Raw genomic sequence first — 21,982 nt, forward strand, 5'->3', positions numbered from 1 at the left:
GATAATAGAGAAACATGTAGATTTTAAATCTGAACTGTTTTTATTAGGGATATCAGAAACATTTGATAAGAAAAGTATGTATTTAATATTACATGTCTTAACAGCAGTGAGGATTATCTTTGCACAATATTGGAAAAATGAAGAAACACCGCAAGATGAAGAGATAATTAAAAAGATACTAGATTGTGCAGAAATGAATAGACTTACACTGAAAAACAGAAAGAAGATACAGAATATTATCAAACATGGAACTTATTTTATCAGTGATTAGAAAAAAAAAAGGAATGGAGATTAAGAATGGAAATTGTATGGCTAAGCAAATTAAATTCCCAAACAACACGATGTTTATTACGCACTAAGAAATGCAATTAATAGAAAATTAATAAAAAAAATTTTTTTAAAAAGCAGATCATAAAAGGGGATCACATGATTCTAACACATTGCACAGTCCTAAATATGAACCAGTTGCCGAGGGTCTAAATTTTGATCATGTGTCCATGGAGATGCTGAAATGGTCGTAAGTGCAAAAAATGGCCATAAGTCACTTTTTTTCAGGGCCGCTGTGATTTTCAGTGGTCACTAAGTGAACTGTTGCAAATCAAGGACTACCTGAATTCATCCTAATTTCTTATTTGGTACAATTTATCCGCCATCTCTAAGGCTGCTTTTGTTCTTATATCGTCTCGTAATTTTCCATTCCACTTTGAAACGCTGGCAAAAGCTTTCCTGGAAAAAGTGTTAATGGTGGCCCATCCTTTGTAAGAGATTTATATGATTCAGTGTCTTTTATCAGATATCAGATATCAGATAAATATTTATTCTTCTCTGTGCTCAGGAGTTAAGAAGGTCACAGAGCGGGGGGGGGGAAATCACTAAGCTTGTTTGTTCTTGTTGTGATGAAAGTAAGAAATCATTTCTTTATAGATTTATTTTCTCTATTATATTGTTAGTTTTCTTCTTTTCCTTTTTTCTCTTTTTTCCCTTTCACATTTTACTCCTCTCTATTCTCTTTTCTTTCTTTGAGTTGAGTGTGCACTAGATTTTACTACTATAATTTTTTAAAAATCATATAAGTATACAGAGACAAAAAATATACAAATACACACACCCAGGCATTCACGCCCCGTGCAATTTAATTCAGCTCAGGGCCATCAGCCCTTTTCCTGTATCCCTCCCTCAACCTGGCCATCTGCACACAAAATAAATAATGCAAATTGATGTTTTATGTATTTAGTTACTTTGAAAATTAGATCTTGAAACGGATTATGCACGTATCTGGTGGACTGTTTGGCAAGAGATGTAAGAGTAACTTCCTGTCAAGAGAGCAATAGAGATGGAGGTTAAGACGAAGTAGCAAAATAAAGAAAATGGAATACCAGCCACAGGAGAATGTTAATGAGTAAGACAGGTGCATATCATTTCTAAGACTGATAACAGAATTCGCATTTGATCTCTGATTCCTAAACCGTGACTATACGTGGTCCAGGAGTACAAAAAGCGAATTTATGTTGTCTAAGACATTTATTCACACAGTTGACATGGTTTGATCTGAAAAGTCTGAACAGTTTTAGATCAGTGGAGTCTTTGGTGCGTTCTGAGCTTGGCTGTTTTCTTGCAAATATTTCATTACCAAACTAGGTCATATCATCAGTGCTAGAAGGAAGTGGGGTATATGGAGAGGAGGAGGAGGAGGCCTGTGTGATTATTGGTGGTCTCCAAGCTTGGTTGTTGTCTCGCAGACCAGAGGTGGTATTCAGCAGGTTCTGACCAGTTCTGGAGAACTGGTAGTGGAAATTTTGAGTAGTTCGGAGAACCGGTAAATACCACCTCTGACTGGCCCCGCCCCCATCTATTCTCTGCTTCCTGAATCCCAGCTGATTGGGAGGGAATGGGGATTTTGCAGTGACGTTCCCCTGGAATGGGGAGGGAATAAGGATTTTACAGTATCCTTCCCTGCCATGTCCACCAAGCCATGCCCACCAAGGCATGCCCACCAAGCCCACGGAACTGTTAGTAAAAATGTTTGAATCCCACCACTGTCGCAGACATTTCATTACTAAATGAAGAAACATTACCACTGCTAGTAAGGACGTACAGTTTGCTGTCATTCAAAATTTAAATTTAGCATTCAAAATTTAAACTTAGCATTCAAAATTTAAAATGAGTGCAAATTCTACTCCCTTACCAGCACTGATGACATTATCTAGTTTGATAATGAAACATCTGCAGGAAAATAACCAAACTTCCAAGATATCATCAAGGAGTCCATAGTTCAAACCTGAGCTGCAAATATTCTATTCAATCAGTTTTAGATCTGGTAAATGCTTGTTGGGATCTCCAAAGAAGGCAGTGAGTGACGAGTCCACTGAATCTGATGGCCAAGAAAGGAAGATGAGACACACTCATGAAATTATGCTTAACTTAAACAGGACTTTACCAAACGGGGCAGATGTTAGAGTCAGACAGCAGAGAGGAGTTGGAAACCCAAAGCCAAGGGGAGCAGCTGACGGAGGAAAAAGGATTAGACCAAGAAGTGAGAAAGTACTTGAGTTTCATCTTCAGGATCTGGCTTTCTAAAGTTAGCTAGGGCTTTTTAAAAGGATATATAGATCGTTTCTTTTTTCTATTGTTTTTCCCAATGCTTACATAAAACAGCAATTTCAAAAAGCTAGAATTTAGATAATTGTAAGCAAAGCACCTTCATCCAATCAACTGTATGCTAAACAGACATGAACTACAAACTTTCTTGTTTCCTGTTTTTTGCCTGTATAATTCAGTATTTAAAGCTGATATGCCTTCACTTATAATGTTTACACTAAACAACTTCCAATGTGAGAATACACCTTACAGGAGCTTGTAACTTGTTCACTGGATTAAATCGCTTTCCAATAAACTGTAACATCCACAGTGAAATGCTGTACTGTATAGCCACAAGTTCAAAGAATGCCGGTTTTTACACGTCCCCTCAATTAAAGCAATTTTCTCTTTCTTGATCCTGATCCTTTAATGAACTTTACACACCATCCAAGCCCAGTATAGCCAAATCCCTTCACAAATTTCAATTTGGGGGAATATAATTTAACAACGCATTAACCTCCTTAAACCTCTTTCCCAATACTGAATTCACCATAGAAATAGTACGAATTCTTGAGAAAATTGTGATGATGCGTTACATAATCCTGCTGTACATCAATCTCTAAAATGTATCAGCTGTGAAATTTTGAACTCTTGTTAAGAGTTAAGATTGGCCAATAGGATTCTATATGGCCTAGGTCCGTGAGGCAAACTTTTGGCACGCGTGCCAGAGGTGACACACAGACCGCTCTCCGTGGGCATGCGTGCCACCACCAGCTGCACTTCCGGGTTCCATTGTGCACATGCGCGAAGACCAGCGGGTCTGGTGCACCTGTGCATGCAGCCAGCTGATCTCCTCTGACTTTCGGTGCTCTGGTGCACATGCACACACTCCCGTGTCGGCAATCGGTGCCAAAAAGGTTAGCCACCACTTGCCTATATTTAAGGCAAGGAATTATAATAATTTGTTTTTTCGTTTGATATCACACCCACTTCTCAAAACAGTGAAATGTTGACATGTTAATTATGCGGTATAATTGGAGTTCTTAAACTGTCCCTATTTTTACATTTGCTTGTTTTGTCCTTCCTTGTTGTTTTAGTTTGTATTAATTGATTTTTCTTAAAACATAGGATTTTTCTCTCTTTCGTAGCTTAAAAGAAAAAGCACACATTTTGTTCATACTTGCTCTGACCTGCATTGTTTTAAAAACATATCTCAATAAAATAGAAAAAAGGGCTTCACGTATTAGAGTGAAGAACATTTTTCAGTGAAAGTTAGTGGAGATACAGGTAGTCCTCATTTTATAACCGTTTGTTTAGTGGCTGCTCGAAGTTAGAACAGCACTGAAGGAAGTGACTGGTGACCATTTTCCCCTCTTAAGAGCATTTCAACATCCCATGGTCATGTGATCAAAATTCAGATGCGTGGAAACAGCCCCGTGGTGGGATTCAGCCAGTTCGCACCTATTCGGGAGAACCGGTTGTTAACTTTCTAAGCAGTTTGGAGAACCGCTTGTTGGAAGAAATCTCATTTTGGTTTTTTTTGCCACTTTACAGGGCTAATCCTGTAAGGAAGGCAGGAAGGAAACATTCTGGTGTTGTTTCTAGCCTAATCTTTATTGCCCTGTTTACAGAAACTGCCTCTCCGGTTAACCTTTATTACATTATAGCAGCTAAGGCAAAGCGCCCATCGACATGAGTGACATTGAATTGGCCATGCCCACCCAGTCACATGACCATCAAACTGCGCCTACCCAGCTGGTCATTAGGGCAGAGAACCAGTTGTTAAATAATTTGAATCCCACCCCTGATACAGCCTCATATTTATGACAGTTGCAGCGTCCCGGGATTATGTGAGTCCCTTTTGCGACCTTCTGACTGGCAACGTCAACGGGGAATTCACTTTAACAACCGTGTTACTAACACAACAGCTGCAATGATTCACTGAACAGCTGTGGTAAGAAAGGTCATAAAATGAGGCAAAACTCTCTTAACGACTGTCACACTTAGCAACAGAAACTTTGGGCTCACTTGGGGTTGTAAGTCGAGGACTTCCTGTACTCTCTTGTCTCCTATTCATTTTAGACCTCTTACTTTCAGTTGCTCTTTGCTATTGTAAGTCAGTTTCGCTCCTTCTACAATCCGCTCTTCCCTTTAGTTGTTGGCCTATTGCAATGATGGCTAACCTTTTTGTCGTCTCGTGCCCTGCACCCCTGCACATGCATGCACACACAACCCGTGCCCCCCCAGCCTGCTGTGCATGCACATGCGACCGCCCCCTCGCCATGCTCTGTTTTGGCCCTAGCAGACCTCCTTGAAGCCTCCTGGTATCAAAAATGGGGCACGGGCGGCACAGTGTCCGCCCATGCCCCCTCTGCGCCCCCCTGTGCATGTGCTTGCAATTCCCACATGTGCCTCGCTCCCCACATGTCAGAGACCTAAAAATCAGCTGGCTGGTGGGAGGTGCGCACCCATGTGCAGTGGAGCTGAGCTTGGGTGACGCCTCAATGGCCGCAGAGAGGGCTCCGCGTGCCACCTGTGACATGTGTGTCATAGGTTCACCATCACAGGGCTATGGTGTCATTTTCGGTTGATCTCTCATCTGTACACCCAAGGAAATTCAGAGAAGGCTACGCAAGCATTAGAGTCATGACTTTTCCTTAGCCTGCAACATCCAGAAACCTCAGAGCAGGTTAGACCCATAGTCCACAGCAGTTGGGTAGCTAATGAGCTTTAACTGAATCAATCCATAACCCACATTTCATCCTCCATGAATGGAGCTGACATAAAAACCAGGACTGACACCCTAAAAATAGAAAAACAGCCAAGAAAAGGGGAAAAAAGATAGACCTGCACTGATTTAACACCTAACTAAAACTGATACATTGGCTGTTTTGTACTTGTGGGTTGCTGTCAATTCACAATATTTCTCTAGTTGCACAATGCTAGTGAACGTTCATTGCTTCTGGGGAGGAAAGCTATGACAAATCTAGACAGCATACTAAAAATCAGAGACATCACCCTGCCAACAAAAGTGCATATAGTCAAGGCTGTGGTTTTCCCAGTTGCAACGGATGGCTGTGAAGGTTGGACCATAAGAAAGGCTGAACACCAAAGAATGGAGGCCTTTGAACGATTGTGCGGGACTCCTGTGAGTCCCTTGGACTGCAAGGTGATCAAACTGGACAGTCCCTGAGGAGGTCAACCCTGACTGCTCTTTAGAAGGCCAGATCCTGAAGATGAAACTCAAGTACTTTGGCCACCTAATGAGAAGGAAGGACTCACTGGAGAAGAGCCTCATGCTGGGAACATTTGAGGGCAAAAGAAGAAGGGGACGACAGAGAATGAGGTGGCTGGAGGGAGTCACTGAAGCAATAGGTTAAATGAACTCCAGAGGATGGTAGAGGACAGGAAGGCCTGGAGGAACATTGTTCATGGGGTCATGATGGGTGGGACATGACTTTGCAACTAATAGCAACAACAACAAAGTGAACTTTCCATTTTTATTTCCTCCTTCACCTACTCAGGTATTTGTTCCTTGCATGGAGTATGTATGTCTCGTGTTCTGAGCAAGTTAGCAGACACCCATTTTTGCCGGCCATGAGAACAAAGCTAATAGTAGCAACCATTCCTTGCCAAGTAATTATTATGGAAGGAAATAAAACACAGTGCAAATGAGCCCTAATCCATCTCTCACAATGGCAAAGATCTTGGGAGTTCTATTCAAGAATTAATTCTAACTTTGGCTAAATTAGAAGACCACCCTGAAAAAAAAGCATCAAACAGCTCATTCAAATAAACCCTCCACTTCAAATGGCAGCTCTTTGAGGAAAAATACCAACTACCTGTTCAGACACTTCTGTGATCCAAGGATTTCATTCAGGCTGAATTAACCACAAACAAGCATTCCCGCCATGATGTGCCAGCCTCAATGGCACAGCCTCATCTAGGTTGCACCATTGCTTTCTCTTTTTCTTTTTTTTCTTTTTCTGTTCTCCCCACCCCAAAAAAGGTTTAATTTATGCTAAACCTGACTGGAGAACAGTAAGAGGAACCTTAGAGTCCTAGTGGACCATCACTTAATGATGATTAAAGGCCTGGAGACTAAAACTTATGAGGAGCAGTTCCAGGATTTGTGGGGCTGTCACAAAGAAGAGGGTGACAAATTATTCTCCAAAGCACCAGAAGGCAAGACAAGAAGCAATGGATGGAAACTAATCAAGGAGAGAAGCAACCTGGAATTAAGGAGAAATTTCCTAAAAGTCAGGACAATTAACCAGTGGGACCACTTGTCCCCAGAAGTTGTGGATGCTCCATCACTGGAGGTTTTTAAGAAGAGATTGGAGAGTTACCTGTCTGAAATTAACATATGATCTCCTGCTTTAGCAGGGAATTGGACTAGAAGACCTCCAAGGTCCCTTCCAGCTCCATTCTGATTCTTTCTGTGTGATTTGGGACTGTTTTCTGGTGGGTAAACAGTCTTTTTCTCAAAGCTCTGCTTGCGAATATACCGTTCACGAAATCTCTCCTTGTAGTAACCAACCTGTTGAAATGCTTCCATTAAAGATAACCGAGAATGCTAAAAATTCTCATGTAAATTTTTTGGCCACAGTTTCCCCCCCACCGCCCAAAAAAACAATATTTAGATGTACAAGGGGATGACATCCAGTTGGCTCTGGATTAAAACTTACTTTCCCACAGCACTTTCATTCAGATGAAGCGTTTGTGTCTTCAACTGCCTGATTAGCTCTTGCCCAGAAAGTCCCACTTTTCACACCTTCTCAGAACCAGATGGCAAATTGTGAAACTGTGGCAGCTTTTACAAGCTCTACTCCCTAAAACCAAGCAGAAACAATGAAACCTGTGATTGTCCCAGTCCCTGTAATCTCAGCATCTAAAGTGTGTGTGTGTGTGTGTGTTTGTGTGTGTGTGTGTGAGAGAGAGAGAGAGAGAGAGAGAGAGAAGGGGGGGAGAGGGAGGGAGGGGAGAGAATGAGGGAGAGGGGAGGGAGAGAAGGGGGGAGGAAGGGGGGAGAGGAAGAGAGGGAGGGAGAGGGGATAGAGAGACCGACAGAGAGGGAGAAGGGGGGAGGAAGAGGCGGAAGTGAGGGAGACGGTGGGAGAGAGAGAGACAAAGAGAGAGAGAGAGAATATTTCCCAGCTCCTATTTGGCAGATCTCAAAGAACGTAAGCATGGTGAAACCTGGTTGGCAGGAAATCCCAGAGCTGTAAGTTACATTGGGGTTAATAGGTTGTCCATTAAGTCCTCTAATGCCTTTCAGGGGCAACTAATGTCCATTCATTTTCAGTCCTCTGTCACCACTGCAGGTTCTTATACTAGATCTACTCCCAAAGCAAGTTTTCAGATCAAGTTCAACACACTAAATCCTCTAAATCCAATGCAATGCACAACACACCTTATTTTGGTCAATTCCATAGCAATGACATGACGACAGATAACGCTGAAGCACAGGACAAGGGACACAACCTTTTTGACAAGTGGGAAGCATGGCAGGATGGAAGATAAATGAAAGCTCCTTCCAGTCAACAATTGTAGACTTGAACTGTTTAGGAATGCAAGACATTTTCTTCCCAATTCTGAAATTTTAATATCTGGCTTGGTATTTGGAAGGCGGCCTGGTGGCTCAGCGGTTAAGACACGGGGCTTGTCGGCTGGAAAGCCGGCAATCCAAGTTTGAGACCCGAGCTGCACACGATGGGTTGAGCTCCCGTTCCTTGCTTCAGCTATTGCCCACCTAACAGTTCGAAAGCATGCAATTGCGAGTAGATAAACAGGTACCACTTCGGTGGGAAGGTAACAATTCTCCATGATGTGATGGTAGCTACATGACTCTCAACAGGTCTTAAAACAATGATGCTGGCTCAATTGAAACAGAGCTGAAAACTAACCTCTATTAGTGCCAATGACCAGTGGAGTAAAATCTGCAGGGACACCTTTACCGTTCTTATTTGGGGCATTTCGTGCAACTTGCATTTTATTACAAATTAAGTATGTTGGATCCATTTCTGTAATTCACGCAAGCATGAATTAACTTCACACCTACAGAGATTTAAAGGACTTCGCACCCAGCAAGACAAGAAACAATGGATGGAATCTAATCAAGGAGAGAAGCCACCTGGAATTAAGGAGAAGCTTCCTAAAAGTAAGGACAATTAACCAGTGGAGCAGGTTGCCTTCAGAAGCTGTGGGTGCTCCATCACTGGAGGCTTTTAAGTAGAGACTGGAGAGCCATTTGTCTGTAATGGTACAGCAGGGGTTGGGCTAAAAGATCTCCAGGGTCCCTTCCAATTCTGTTATTCTGGTCTGCTCTGTGCTGATCCTCTGTATGAGATTCTTGAGTGAAAGCAATCAAGTGAAACAAAATTGGGAAGTAATCGCTACCCACAGTAAGCTTCACTTACAATTTATTGAGCACAGAGATAGATTTGTACACGTTCATAAGCCAACTTGGCAAAACCAGGAAATGCCCTGTAGTAATCTACTTATTTCATGGATATTTTGCTTTTAGGTATGTTTACGAAAAAAGCATCCCTTCTATGGGATTACCTGAAACAGCATAATTTGGGGAACAAATGCTGGCCACATTTTTTTTTTTTAATACAACGTACCATTACAAACAAGGGATGTGGTGGCTCAGGGGCTAAGAGGCTAAGCTTGTTGATCAGAAAGGTCAGCAGTTTGGCGGTTCGAATCCCTAGCACTGCATAACAGGGTGAGCTCCAATTACTTGTCCCAGCTTCTGCCAACCTGGCAGTTCGAAAGCATGTAAAAATGCAAGTAGAAAAATAGGGACCACCTTTGATGGGAAGGTAACAGCATTCCGGGCACCTTCAGCATCTACACATGCCGGCCACATGAGAATGGAGACGTCTTCAGACAATGCTGGCCCTTTGGCTTTGAAACAGAGATGAGCACCGCCCCCTAGAGTCAGGAATCACTAGCACGTATGTATGATGGGAACCTTTCTCTTTTATCATCGCAAACAAAGTCTAATTACTTCCTCAACTCACAACACAGAGGGCAGCTTGCCACTCATCCCAAAACCAACACCACCAACAAAACTTGCTTGCATGTTGCTTAATGTTTCGCATGAAGCTCCACTTCATTAAAATATGCTTATCATTTTATGCACTCTTGTTTGATTCATTAACCCCCAGATAAAACGAATGAGCTGTTGATTTAGGGATACTATTAATAGAATGCTGGGGAAGTTATAGATCAGCTGCTTCCAAACATCCTTTTTTTTGTTTGTGTTTGTCCTGGCTTTTGGCATCCTATCTTTCCCAAGCTGGGCTTTGTCCTTCCCTTCCCCAAAAGTACAAGAGCCAATGATAGGGCATGATCAGGGAGCTGTTAGATACACTGCCTTTACCATCAAGAGTCTGGAACCACAGAACATAGAACATAAGAGTGGGATGGGACTTTGGAGTCCTCCTAGTCCCATCTAGCCCAGCAGGAGACCCTATATCAGGGATCATCAACTGGTGGTCCATGGACCACTGGTGGTTCATGAGAAAATTTTGGTGGTCTGGTCCTCAGAAAAATTATTAGCATTTTTTATATTGCACTAAATCAGGGATCTTCAAACTACGGCCCCTGGGTCGGATAAGTGCAATTAACTTTTGTGTCGCTGCAGAGAGTCTCCCCCTTTGGGGTCTTTTTGTGTGGGTCGGAGGGGAGCAGAAATTCTGACTTGGGGTCTGCTTCAGCCTCCTGGTGTGGGGCTTTGAGCAAAGGCTGGAGGAAGCGCTGCTGGTGGCAAAGAGCCGGAAGGCCTTGTTCCAGTGGGACTGCATCATGGTCTGGAACTGGCTGATGATCTCAGCCCCCTGAGTCTCCAGGCGCCGCTACCTGGCCTTGCACCCCCACAGGTCTTCCCTCTGCTTGGAAAGCCTGTGCTCGTAGTCTTCAGTAAGGTGCTTCTGCTGAGCCTCCTTCTCGGTCAGATCCAATTTGAACTGAGCCAGCTGTTTTGCCAACTCTTTCTCATGGTGGCTGCATAGCTCCAGCAACTGCTTCCTGTTGAGGCTCTAAGGAGTCCAGGAAGGGAGGCAAGGAGTGGCAAGTAGAGCCTGGTGAGGCGCCCCTTGACGTGAGTGACATCAAATTAGCCACACCCAGTCACATGACCACCTAGCCACACCCACCCAACTGGTGATTAGGCAAATTATATTAGTGATCCACGGGATATAAAATTATGAATTTAGTGGTCCCTGAGGTCCGAAAGGTTGGTGACCCTTGACCTATACCATTCCAGACAAATGTTTGTCCAGTGTCTTTTTGAAAGCCTTCAGTGATGGAGCATCCACAACTTCTGAAGGAAAACTACTCCATTGGTTTAATTGCTCTCACTATTAGGAAATTTATTCTTAGTTCTAGGTTGCTTCTTTCCTTGGTTAGCTTCCATCCATTATTTTTTATCTTGTCTTTTGGTGCTTTGGAAAAGTTTGACTCACTTGTCTTAGTCGGCGTCCCTCAAATATTGGAACAGGGCTATCATGTCTCCCATAGATCTTCTTTTCATTAGGCTAATCATACCTAATTCCTGTAACTGTTCTTGGTATGAAACTTGGAGCAAAGGTGAAAGAATAGGCCTCGAGGCAAGTTTCTTGGATTTTTTTTAATTTTCAATTTGTCCACAGGCTATGGAGGACTTTCTAGTCAAGGTTAAGATCCATGAAACAAAGACAAAGACAAAACAATTATAAGTATAATCTTTATTGTCATTGTACTTAAATACAACGAAATTGGTTAGACTTGATTTTCATAGTGTAACCCACTCTTACTTGTGGTACTTTATGGTAGTGATGGCGAACCTGTTGTGCAGAAGCATTGCACGCGCTTGTCCGGGTTATGTTCTGAAAAAGCTGAACTTCTGGGTTCTAGTGCGTATGTGTGCTCAAAGATCAGCTGGCCAGCATCCATGTGCAGGCCGGTTTTTGGCAGTGCTGCGCACATGAAGGGATCATGCTCCGGAAAAGCTGAATTTACAGGTTCTGGCACCCATGCGCACCCAACAATCAGCTGGCCGGCATTCATGCACACACTGGTTTTTGGGATTGCCGCGTGCACAAGGGACAGCTGGTCGTCGCCCGCATGCGCATCAGAAACCCGGAAGACAAAAAGGCAAGGCTGTGTGTGCCGGCTGACATGGCTTCGTGTGCCATTTTGGGCCCGTGTGCCACAGGTTCGCCATCACAGCTTTATGGGGTCCTTCTGGATCATGAGACAGGAATAGAAGAAGCAAAGCCAAGCTTCCGATACACAGAGAGAAAATAGAAGTCTTCCTTTTATTTCCATGGAAAAAGGAAACCCATATACTCCCAGGAATTCAAATAAAGATAAAACAGTGCTGTTGTTTTATCTTTCAAATAGAAGATAAGAAGAAAGGAAGAATCTGTGAAAATATCAGTATGATAAATGCCGATATTGTGCTGTGGCCTTTTGCAATTAAATATTCTAGTATATCAATAACAAAATCAAAACATGATTCCCCCCCTCTCTTTTGCATTTCTTTATTTTAGAAGCTATTTGTTCTCAGGTTGAGAGGAGATAATTGAGGATAGGAAATGGGCTTTAGTAATATTTTTTTCCTCTTTTCTATCAATCTTATTTGTGTTTTCTGTTAAGCAGGTAAGTGAAGTGTGTAAATGTCCCAGCAGGAAGACCAAGCCTAAAAAACTGAGTTATGCAAAGTAGCACTACGGATTTCAGCCAAGCTGCCTATTTCTTATGATATGTGAGAAAATTAAACTGAATCGTCCACAGATGATATTTAAAAAAAAAATAGAAGTCCTGCAAAGAAGTCCAGGTGTTTCTTTTCTACCACTGTATTGTCTCTCAATAGGAGTTTGAAATTGCCATTATGCGAGGCAGTATAAATGTTTATAGTTGGGCCAGTAGCTGTATTAATGCTATCTAATACATAAAACAAATTATATACCTTTAAAGAATTAGATTAAGAATAGCTGCTTGGCAGCATGTGTGGTTTGCAACGTGTTAAAATTAAAACATTAAAATATCAAACCAACACAGTCCAGGGCATCAACAGAAGGATAGAATCAAGATAATGTGAAGTGTTAATACCACTTTATAAGGCCTTGGTAAGATCACATTTGGAATAATGCATCCGGTTTTGGTCGCCACAATGTAAAAAAGATGTGGAGACTCTAGAAAGAGTCCAGACAAGAGCAACAATGATGATTAGGAGACTGGAGGCTAAAACATACAAAGAACGGTTGCTAGAATTAGGTATGTTTAATTTAATGAAAAGAAGGACTAGGGATGACATGATAACAGTGCTCCAACAGGGAATCAAATTAGTTTCCAAAGCACCTGAGGGCAGGACAAGAAGCAATGAGTGGAAACTCATCAAGGAGAGAAACGACCTAGAACTAAGAAGAAATTTTCTGACAGTGAGAACAATTAATCAGTGGAACAACTTGCCTCCAGAAGTTGTGAATGCTCCAACACTGGAAGTTTTTAAGAAGAGATTGGACAACCATTTGTCTGAAATTGGCATAAGGTTTCCTGCCTGAGCAGAGGGTTGCACTAGAAGACCTCCAAGGTCTCTGTTATTCTATTTTAAAATATCATGAAACCAAAAAATTGACATTTCAACTGGCTTTTGACAGACGCCTATTGTAACGTTGTGATCACTTTTGCTTATCCTTAGCAGAGTCTTGCAAGCAAGTCTGTAAGAATCATCAAAGAACTGTGATCTTCGAGTCTCCGTATCTGTAAGAGTAATAAATCCATAAATTCTTTTCGATTTCTTAGATTGCAAGTATGAGAGACATCAAGAACTGAAGAAGCATTTTGGATCATTTTGGAAGAAAAAACTAAGAAAGTCCAGTTGCCTTTTGGAAAAAAACTCCTTGGGACAACCATGAGCTGGATCACTGAGCATCTCCATAGACATGAAAGACATCAAGGATATAACCTCTCAAGCTGACATTTTTCTGAGGTTCAGTGAAATAGCACCAAATGAGAACAGCAATGTGGACTACAACACCCATGTTCCTCAACCATGGACCAAAGAAGGCTCCGTGTTTTCACATTTTCTAAAAGAGGGCTGTGTCATTATCTCTACTTTGCAAGAGTTCAGTCAGAGAGGAGGTGATTCTTTGTCTAGGGTCCAGTGGTGGGATTCAGCCGGTTTGGGCAAACTGGTTATTAAATTGCTAGCTGGCCCCTTCCTGTCCCACCCCTTCCCGGAGTCCCCCCCCCTCCGTGCCCTATTTTGGCTCCCAGGTAAGTGCAGAGAGGCCTACTAGGCCCAAAATGTGGTGCAGGGGGGTGCGGCACAGCCCCCCCAACCCATTTTTGCTCCCAGGAGGCTGCAGAGAGGCCTATTAGACCCAAAACGGGGCATGGGGGGCAACAGCAGGAGGCCAAGTGCTGCCTGTCACACCCCCTAGTCACGCCCACCATGGCCACACCGACCCAGCTGGTCATTAGGGCAGAGAACCAGTTGAATGATGCAAGCTGGGGGACAGAAGTCAATTGGTGCCCCTTTGTGATGGGGGAGCAATGTCCACTTCTAAATAGGGGCCAAAGCAATTTAAGATAGATGCAGTGAAGCCTATGTTATTGGCATGCAGAATCTGCAGTGATCACGGGAACCCCTTCCTAAAGGAACACACAAAAAAGGGGGTCCAGATAAAACAAGGTCAAGCAAAACAAAGGAAGAAACAGCAGTCTGGTTTTGATTATCTATCTCCGCCTCTCCAAGGTCACCAGACCTAGCTTCCCGCTTTCACTCAGCACTGTCCTGCTTTAGCCATCTGTAATTAAAAACACTGGAGATTTTCAAGGAAAGAACAGTCAGCCATTTGTCTGGGATGGCATAAATATTCTGGGTTTTATTCAAATAGAATTTGAAGATAAATTTTAAGATCTACCACGGGCTAATCTTATCAGCAGCCCACTATTATTTCACACACATCTCCATACTAGCCTAACAGATGTCCAAGAGTAGGAAATGTGGCATAAAATCTGTCTCAGGTGCTTGGTATCTTCAACAGTTACTTTGGTATGACACTGTTTTATTTAGCTTCTAGGGCAGGAGTGTCAAACTCAAGGCCCGGGGGCCAGATCCGGCAGGTGGAATGATTAGTCCTGGCCTCGCCCTCCCCCAGAAACAGCAAAGCATGAACCACAGTGCCTCTGCCAATGAAAATGGCACTTGGGAGGCCTGCGTATGGCACTCCCCAGCTCCGTTTTCACTGGCGGAGGGTTGCAGAAGGCCGTCACAGCCAAAACGGAGCTTGGAAGCCTATTTTCACTAGCAGAGCGCTTGGGCCATCACAGGCACCCCCAACACAGGTGATGTCGAGCTGGCCACACCCACCCCGGCCATACCTTCCCCAGCTCCGCAAGGTCAAACATAACCTTCATGCAGCCCTCAATGAAATCGAGTATGACACCCCTGTTCTAGAGCAATAAATACCTCTGATAAATTAGTTATTACAACAATTTCTATTAGGCTTCTTTGATGTGAGAAGGCAAAGACATAAATCCCATTAGAGAATAAGTCAACTAAGATCCCTTCAAGGGATCCATGAATGACACCTCCTGATGTTCTCTGGCCAGCTGAACAAAACTGGAGAGGAGGGGTCAGAATGACAAATGCAATTTACCATCCCAATCCATTCAAATTTTAGGCTCATCTCAGAATAACAGAGTTAGAAGGGACCTTGGAGGTCTTCCAGTCCAACCCTCTGCTCAAGCAGGAGACCCTATACCATTTCAGACAAGTGGTTGTCCAATCTCTTCTTAAAAACTTCCAGTGTTGGAGCATTCACAACTTCTGGAGGCAAGTTGTTCCACTGGTTAATTGTTCTAACTGTCAGAAAATTTCTCCTTAGTTCTAGGTTGCTTCTCTCCTTGATGAGTTTCCACCTATTGCTTCTTGTTCTGCCCTCAGGTGCTTTGGAGAATAGCTTCACTCCTTCTTCTTTGTGGCAACCCCTGAGATATTGGAACACTGCTACCATGTCTCCCCTAGTCCTTCTTTTCATTAAACAAGACATGCCCAGTTCCTGCAACCGTTCATCATATGGTTCAACATCCAGTCCCCTAATTATATTTGCTGCTCTTCTCTGCACTTGTTCTAGAGCAGTGATGGCAAACCTTTTTTGGCAACGAATGCCGAAAAGGGACCATGTGCGCCAACCCACAATCCAGAAGAGGAAATGCAAAGGGGGGGTGCAAGTGCTTGCGTGCACCGGGAAATGAACTTCCAGTTTCTGGCACGCGCATGTACACTGGCCATCTAGTCTTCCAGTTATTGGCACGCATCTGTGCGTAACAATCAGCTGGCTGGCATGCATGCCATGCTGGACAATATTCTAGCTTCTGGCACTGCTGCATGCACGAAAGCCAGCTGATTGTTGTGCATGCATGTAGTCCAGAAACCAGAAGAGGAACGGGCGATGCCACGCGTGCCAGGCGACATGGCTCTGTGTGCCACTTCAGCACACATGCCATAGGTTCACCATCATGGTTCTAGAATCTCAACATCTTTTCTACATCGTGGTGACCAAAACTGAATGCAGTATTCCAAGTGTGGCCTTACCAAGGCATTATAAAGTGGTATTAACACTTCATATGATCTTGATTCTATCCCTCTGTTTATGTAGCCTAGAACTGCGTTGGTTTTTTTTGGCAGCTGCTGAATCTCCTCTGAAAAGTTCTCAGTGCTCCTTCAACTTGATTATAAATGTTAAAGGCAGCATACAATTTCCTAACATTTAATTGTAAAAGTCGATATCTATATTTTACATTTCATCTTGTTTACAACTATCTATACTTAATTGAGTAACAGTCTGTTTATATTACACACATGAAAATGTTGAAATTCATACATATGTACAATTAAGTGATCATGTGGAATTATGCTATTATTAATACTTGTTTTGCAAATATTCCATTCGCCACTGTTGGTGGGCTGTTTTGCCAAATGAATCATAATAATTATTTTTTGCCAGTGTATTAATAGATGTTAGGTAGATTCTAAATGTTAAGTGGATACAAAGGATTTAAAAAAAAAAAAACCACAATCAACACAATCTTGATTACTTTTCTGAACCATCCACAAGTATGATACCCCTTATTTTAAGTAGATAGTTGATTAAGCTTAACGTCTAAAAGACCACTCAAATGTAATGTAAGCACTAGAAGTGCTTTGTAATAATTTTCTCATTGAATATTGATTCATTTCCTTAATAAATAAAAAATGTATAGATCAGAAGGAATGCATCTGATTTGTTAAAACAAACAGAATTACAGCTAGAAACAAAAATCTAAGAACATTTGTGAAAGTTGTCAAAAGATGCAGCTGCCTTAATCTGCTACAGAGCAGTCTGCGCAACACTGCTCATGAAACCACTGTTTTGACAAATTGCACAGCCTGGTTTGTATTCTCCCGGACACAACAACTCATATAGAACATACTCACAATTACTGGAGTCTTGTGATTACTTAAAAACTTTAAATGACTATGCCCAGAGAAATGAACAGGGTAAAGGTATTGAAAGTGCTGAATTAAAGCAGTCATTAGCAAGAAATGCCACAATATTACTTTTCATGCTAAAATTGCAAGTTCTTTATTGTCTTCATGTTCAGACATGTGGAACTTATCGGAGGTAACCTGATGCTTGCAAATGAGTAATTAGCTGAAATTTAGAAAGGCAGATATAAAAGCAATTGGGGGAAGGAGGGGTAATGCGAAATTTGTCTTGAAGCCGTTCTTAATTTTTCTCCCTCCTTCCCTCCCTTTCTTCACTGTTGAAAAATATAAAACCTATTATGCTTTTCACTTTTGGGTACACAAAATTATGCCAAGAATGGGGGAAAAAAGAGCCAGAAAGAATAAGACAAAGAAATTAAGGAAACAGCTAAATGTATTTTCCATCAACACTCTTTGCTGTTTTTCTCCAATCCTTTCTATCTTTACAGATCGTCCTAACTTCCACCATCTCCATGCCCTTCTTCCTCTCTCTCAAAACATTATTTCAACGCAGATTTTAAAAGTTGAGCCAACATCTGTCATTTTTAAATGTTCATTTGTCCCCTGTCAGAATGCTATGGAAGCCAATTTCCCATGCCAATCCAAGTAGCGTTTAAGACTCCAAAACAATATATTTATATTATAAAGCAGACATGTTGCTCCAAGTAAATTTCAGTGTTTTTAAAGCTGTGCGGTATGTGTGTGTTTTTAGCATGGACTCCTGAAAATTTTGACATCAGTGATTCACCTAGTATTTTATTATATTATTTTATTTTTATTGGCCATCCATCTTGCCCCAAGGCAAATATGGGCAGTTTATACCATTTAAAACAACCAATAAAACCAAAGAATAAATTATTTCCAGCAACAATAAAAGTTTTACTCCTATAGGAAGTTAGCACTCACCTCTCTCTTAGAAAAATGAGATATTTTAGGAAATATTAAAAGGGCAGAATATTTCCCTTGAAAGGGAGGCAGAAACTCAGTCCCCACCACCACCGTTGTCAATGGACCATTAAGGCCTGAGCCAGTCTATTCTACATAACGAAGGTCTATCTTCTTCAAGCAGAGCCATAATAGGAATTGTCCAAAGCCCTTTCATTACATCATCATCCAGCAAGGCTCAACCAAACTTGGGACTCAAAACACAAGCTACAAAATTACCCCTGCACGGCCCCATGGGAGTCTGACAACCAATCAGAATAAAAGCTCAAATTCAAAAGCCCAGAGAGGGCATAAAACCAGGGCACTCTCTCCATCTCTCCCCTTTTACCCCCAGGACCTCAAGCCATGTGGTCCTGTCCACCATTAAACCATCTTTCCAAGCAATCTCCATGTTTCCAGTGTCTTTCTCCCCACTTGGAACTCAACCCAGATGGACATTTTTTCCAACAGTCCAAAGGCAGATTTGCAGGAAAAAATGAAGAAGTAGTCAGATTCCATTCACTGCTCTTTCCCTGTATGACTTCAGCTACCCATCAGGATTGTCCCCATTAGTTATACTTACAGAACTGGGGGAGAAATAGATCAATTGAACTCAGCACCTCAAAGAATTCTTCAATCTGGATCAACTAATTACTCCCAAGTATTCTTTAAAAAGGGGATGCGGTGGTTCCGTGGCTAAGCTTCTTGATCAGAAAGGTCGGCAGTTCGGCGGTTCGAATCCCTAGCTCCGCATAATGGAGTAAACTCCTGTTACTTGTCCCAGCTTCTGCCAACCTAGCAGTTCGAAAGCACGTAAAAACGCAAGTAGAAAAATAGGGACCACTTTGGTGGGAAGGTAACAGTGTTCCGTGCGCATTTAGTCATGCCGGTCACATGACCATGGAAACATCTTTTCATCTTAGAAACAGAGATGAGTACCGCCCCCTAGAGTCAGGAACAACTAACACATGTGTGAGGTGAGCCTTTACCTTTACCTTAGTCTTAAAAAAATGCTTAACAACTACAAAATACCAACTGGCCAAGAAAAACAGAAGCTCTTCCCTTGAGGAGTGGACATGACGAGGAAGAGGAAGAGAAGGTAGAAGAAAAAAAGGAGCTTTTGTAACCTAAGGTTACGTAATCTAATCCATTCAACTTGTTGTAAAGGAATCTGAACAGCCCCCCCCCAAAGAAAAATAAATAAATGAAGAGGCTGCTTCTACAGGTACTCCTCGACTTACAACCACAATTGAGCCCCAAATCTCCGTTGCTAAGCAAAAACAAAAGGTTTAAGTGAATTTTGCCACATTTTACCACCTTTCTTTCAGACGTTAAGTGAATCATGCAGCTGTTGAGCGATTAGCCTGATTATTAAGTGAATCTGGCTTCCCCACTGACTTTGTTTGTCAGAAGGTCACAAAAGGGGATCCCTGTCCCTCCAAAAAAGGACAGTTGCCATCGTCATCAATATATGCTGGTCGCTAAGTGTCCAAATTTTGATCAGGTGACCACGGTGGTAGAGTAGAATAGAATAGAACAGAATAGAATAACGAAGTTGGAAGGGACCTTGGAGGTCTTCTAATCCAACCCTCTGATTAGGCAGGAAACCCTGCACCACTTCAGACAAACGGTTATCCAACATCTCCTTAAAAATCTCCAGTGTTGGGGGGCATTCACAACTTCTGGAGACAAGTTGTTCCACTGAGCAATTGTTCTAACAGTCAGGAAATTAATCCTTAGTTCTTGGTTGCTTCTCTCCTTCATTAGTTTCCACCCATTGCTTCTTGTTCTATACTCAGGTGCATTAGAGAATAGTTTGATTCCCTCTTCTTTGTGGCAACCCCTGAGATATTGGAACACTGCTATCATGTCTCCCCTGGTCCTTCTTCTCATTAAACTAGACATACCTAGTTCCTGCAACTGCTCTTCATATGTTTTAGCCTCCAGTCCCCTAATCATCTTTGTTGCTCTTCTCTGCACTCTTTCTAGAGTCTCCACATCTTTTTTACATTGTGGCGACCAAAACATTAGTAAGTGTGAAAAATGAAACCACTTTTTCCAGGTGTCACTTTGAACAATCACTAAAGGGATGATTGTTAAGTGGAGGAATATCTGTATTCTATGCCACCCGTCTTGCATTTAACAATAATCCCACCAAGAACCTGAACAAAAAACCTTTTAACACAGTCCATCCTGATCACTAGAAAACATGTCGGGCTGATCTGACAAGCCAGGAAAGGAAAAATAAATAAATAAATGTTTTCATTCAAGCTGAGCAGAGCCATCTTTTCCCTCTCCATTTCCTCAAGCCAACGTTTCTCTGAAACTTTTCAGGGTCAGCAAACACAGAAAGCCGGGCGATTCAGTTAACCAAGATTAAAAAGAATGAGGAGTCCATGCTGCTGACTGCCTCCTCTTCCATTATATTTTACTTTTCTTAAGTCTAATCTCAGCATTCCTCTTCAGTTTATCATTGCCAGTCTGGCCCGATAGCAGAACATCTAATCAACATTCGCAGCTAAATGTTTATGGAAGGTTTGGCCGTGCCTTGGCCTATTTTCTAGGCCAAAACCCGAGGAGAAAAAATCGATGAGGCCACATCTACAAAGGTCTAGAAGGGAAGTCCATTTCCCTATGCAAGAAGAGCAAACCAGAACAAAATACAGGGAGTCCTCGACTTACGACCACAATGGATTGTCCCCCAATTTATGTTGCTAAGTGGGACATCTCTCAAGGGAGTTCTCCCACACTTTCACCGCGGTTGGTAACCTGTCTGTGAAGCAAAACTAGCTTCCCCGTTGACTTGGCTTGTCAGAAGGTCACAAAAGGGGGTCGCGTGACCTTGGGACATAACAACGGTCATGTATGAACCAGTTGCTAAGTATCTGAATTTTGATTGCGTGATTATGGTCATAACCATAAAAAAAACCAGTCATTTTATCAATTGCCGTCGTAACTTTGAACAGTCACTAAATGAGCTACTGTAAGTTGCCAATAACCTGCATATCTGCAATTTCTCCTTGATATAATTTTCTATAAAATGCAAATTCAACTGAGTCCAATGAAGAAGTTGTGTAAGACTAAATGTTTCCATGCCAATCTCCTTCAGGCCTCACCCATTTTTTCCTACTGGCCCTGATGAGGAAATTTAACAAGCAGAACATTAAATGGGCAAATAATTACCTTTTAACTCTTGGAAGAGGCCAACGTCAATTAACACGTAGGAGCTCTTAACAAACAGAAAGAGGAGGAGGTGTTGGTAGCCCAGAGCAGTTCCTTCAATCATCAAGGTCGTTCCTGACAGGAGAAAAACCAAAAAGAAGGGGGGGGGAGAATAATTCATTATTAATTTAAATATTTTTATTGAACAGTTTTCCCCCATTTTTAACACAAATATCATCTTTGCAACATTTCCACATCAGTATGCCTCTATTATACTCTTTTTGTCCATACATGTATACATCTATCTATCTATCTATCTATCTATCCATCCATCCATCCATCCATCCATCCATCCATCCATCCATCCATCCATCCATCCATCCATCCATCCATCCATCCATCTATCTATCTATCTATCTATCTCATCTGTCTGTCTGTCTGTCTGTCTGTCTGTCTGTCTATCTATCTCTATCTATCTATCTATCTATCTATCTATCTATCTCATCTATCTATCTATCTCATCTATCTGTCTATCTCATCTGTCTATCTCATCTGTCTATCTATCTCATCTATCTATCTATCTCTCATTTATCTGTCTATCTATCTCATCTATCTATCTCATCTATCTATCTCATCTATCTATCTATCTATCTCTCATTTATCTGTCTATCTATCTCATCTATCTGTCTATTTATCTATCTATCTATCTATCTATCATCTATCTATCTATCTATCTATCATCTATCTATCTATCTATCTCATCTATCTATCTATCTATCTCATCTCATG

General features: G+C 42.0%; 1 protein-coding gene across 7 annotated transcripts in view; it reads right to left on the reverse strand.

Annotated features, from left to right (window-relative positions):
• Window positions 1-21,982, reverse strand: part of ZMIZ1 (zinc finger MIZ-type containing 1) — a 466,283-nt gene that overhangs the window by 361,762 nt on the left and 82,539 nt on the right. For all 7 annotated transcript variants that reach the window (XM_087702241.1, XM_087702237.1, XM_087702240.1 and 4 more), the window contains exon 2: window positions 21,215-21,328. The gene's annotated coding sequence lies outside the window, so the exon portion shown is untranslated. The remainder of the gene's footprint in view (window positions 1-21,214; window positions 21,329-21,982) is intronic.

This window comes from Thamnophis sirtalis, unplaced genomic scaffold (assembly GCF_051295495.1).
Source record: "Thamnophis sirtalis isolate CommonGarterSnake01/CBP01778 unplaced genomic scaffold, rThaSir2_p1.2 scaffold_15, whole genome shotgun sequence".
Lineage (NCBI taxonomy): Eukaryota > Metazoa > Chordata > Lepidosauria > Squamata > Natricidae > Thamnophis > Thamnophis sirtalis.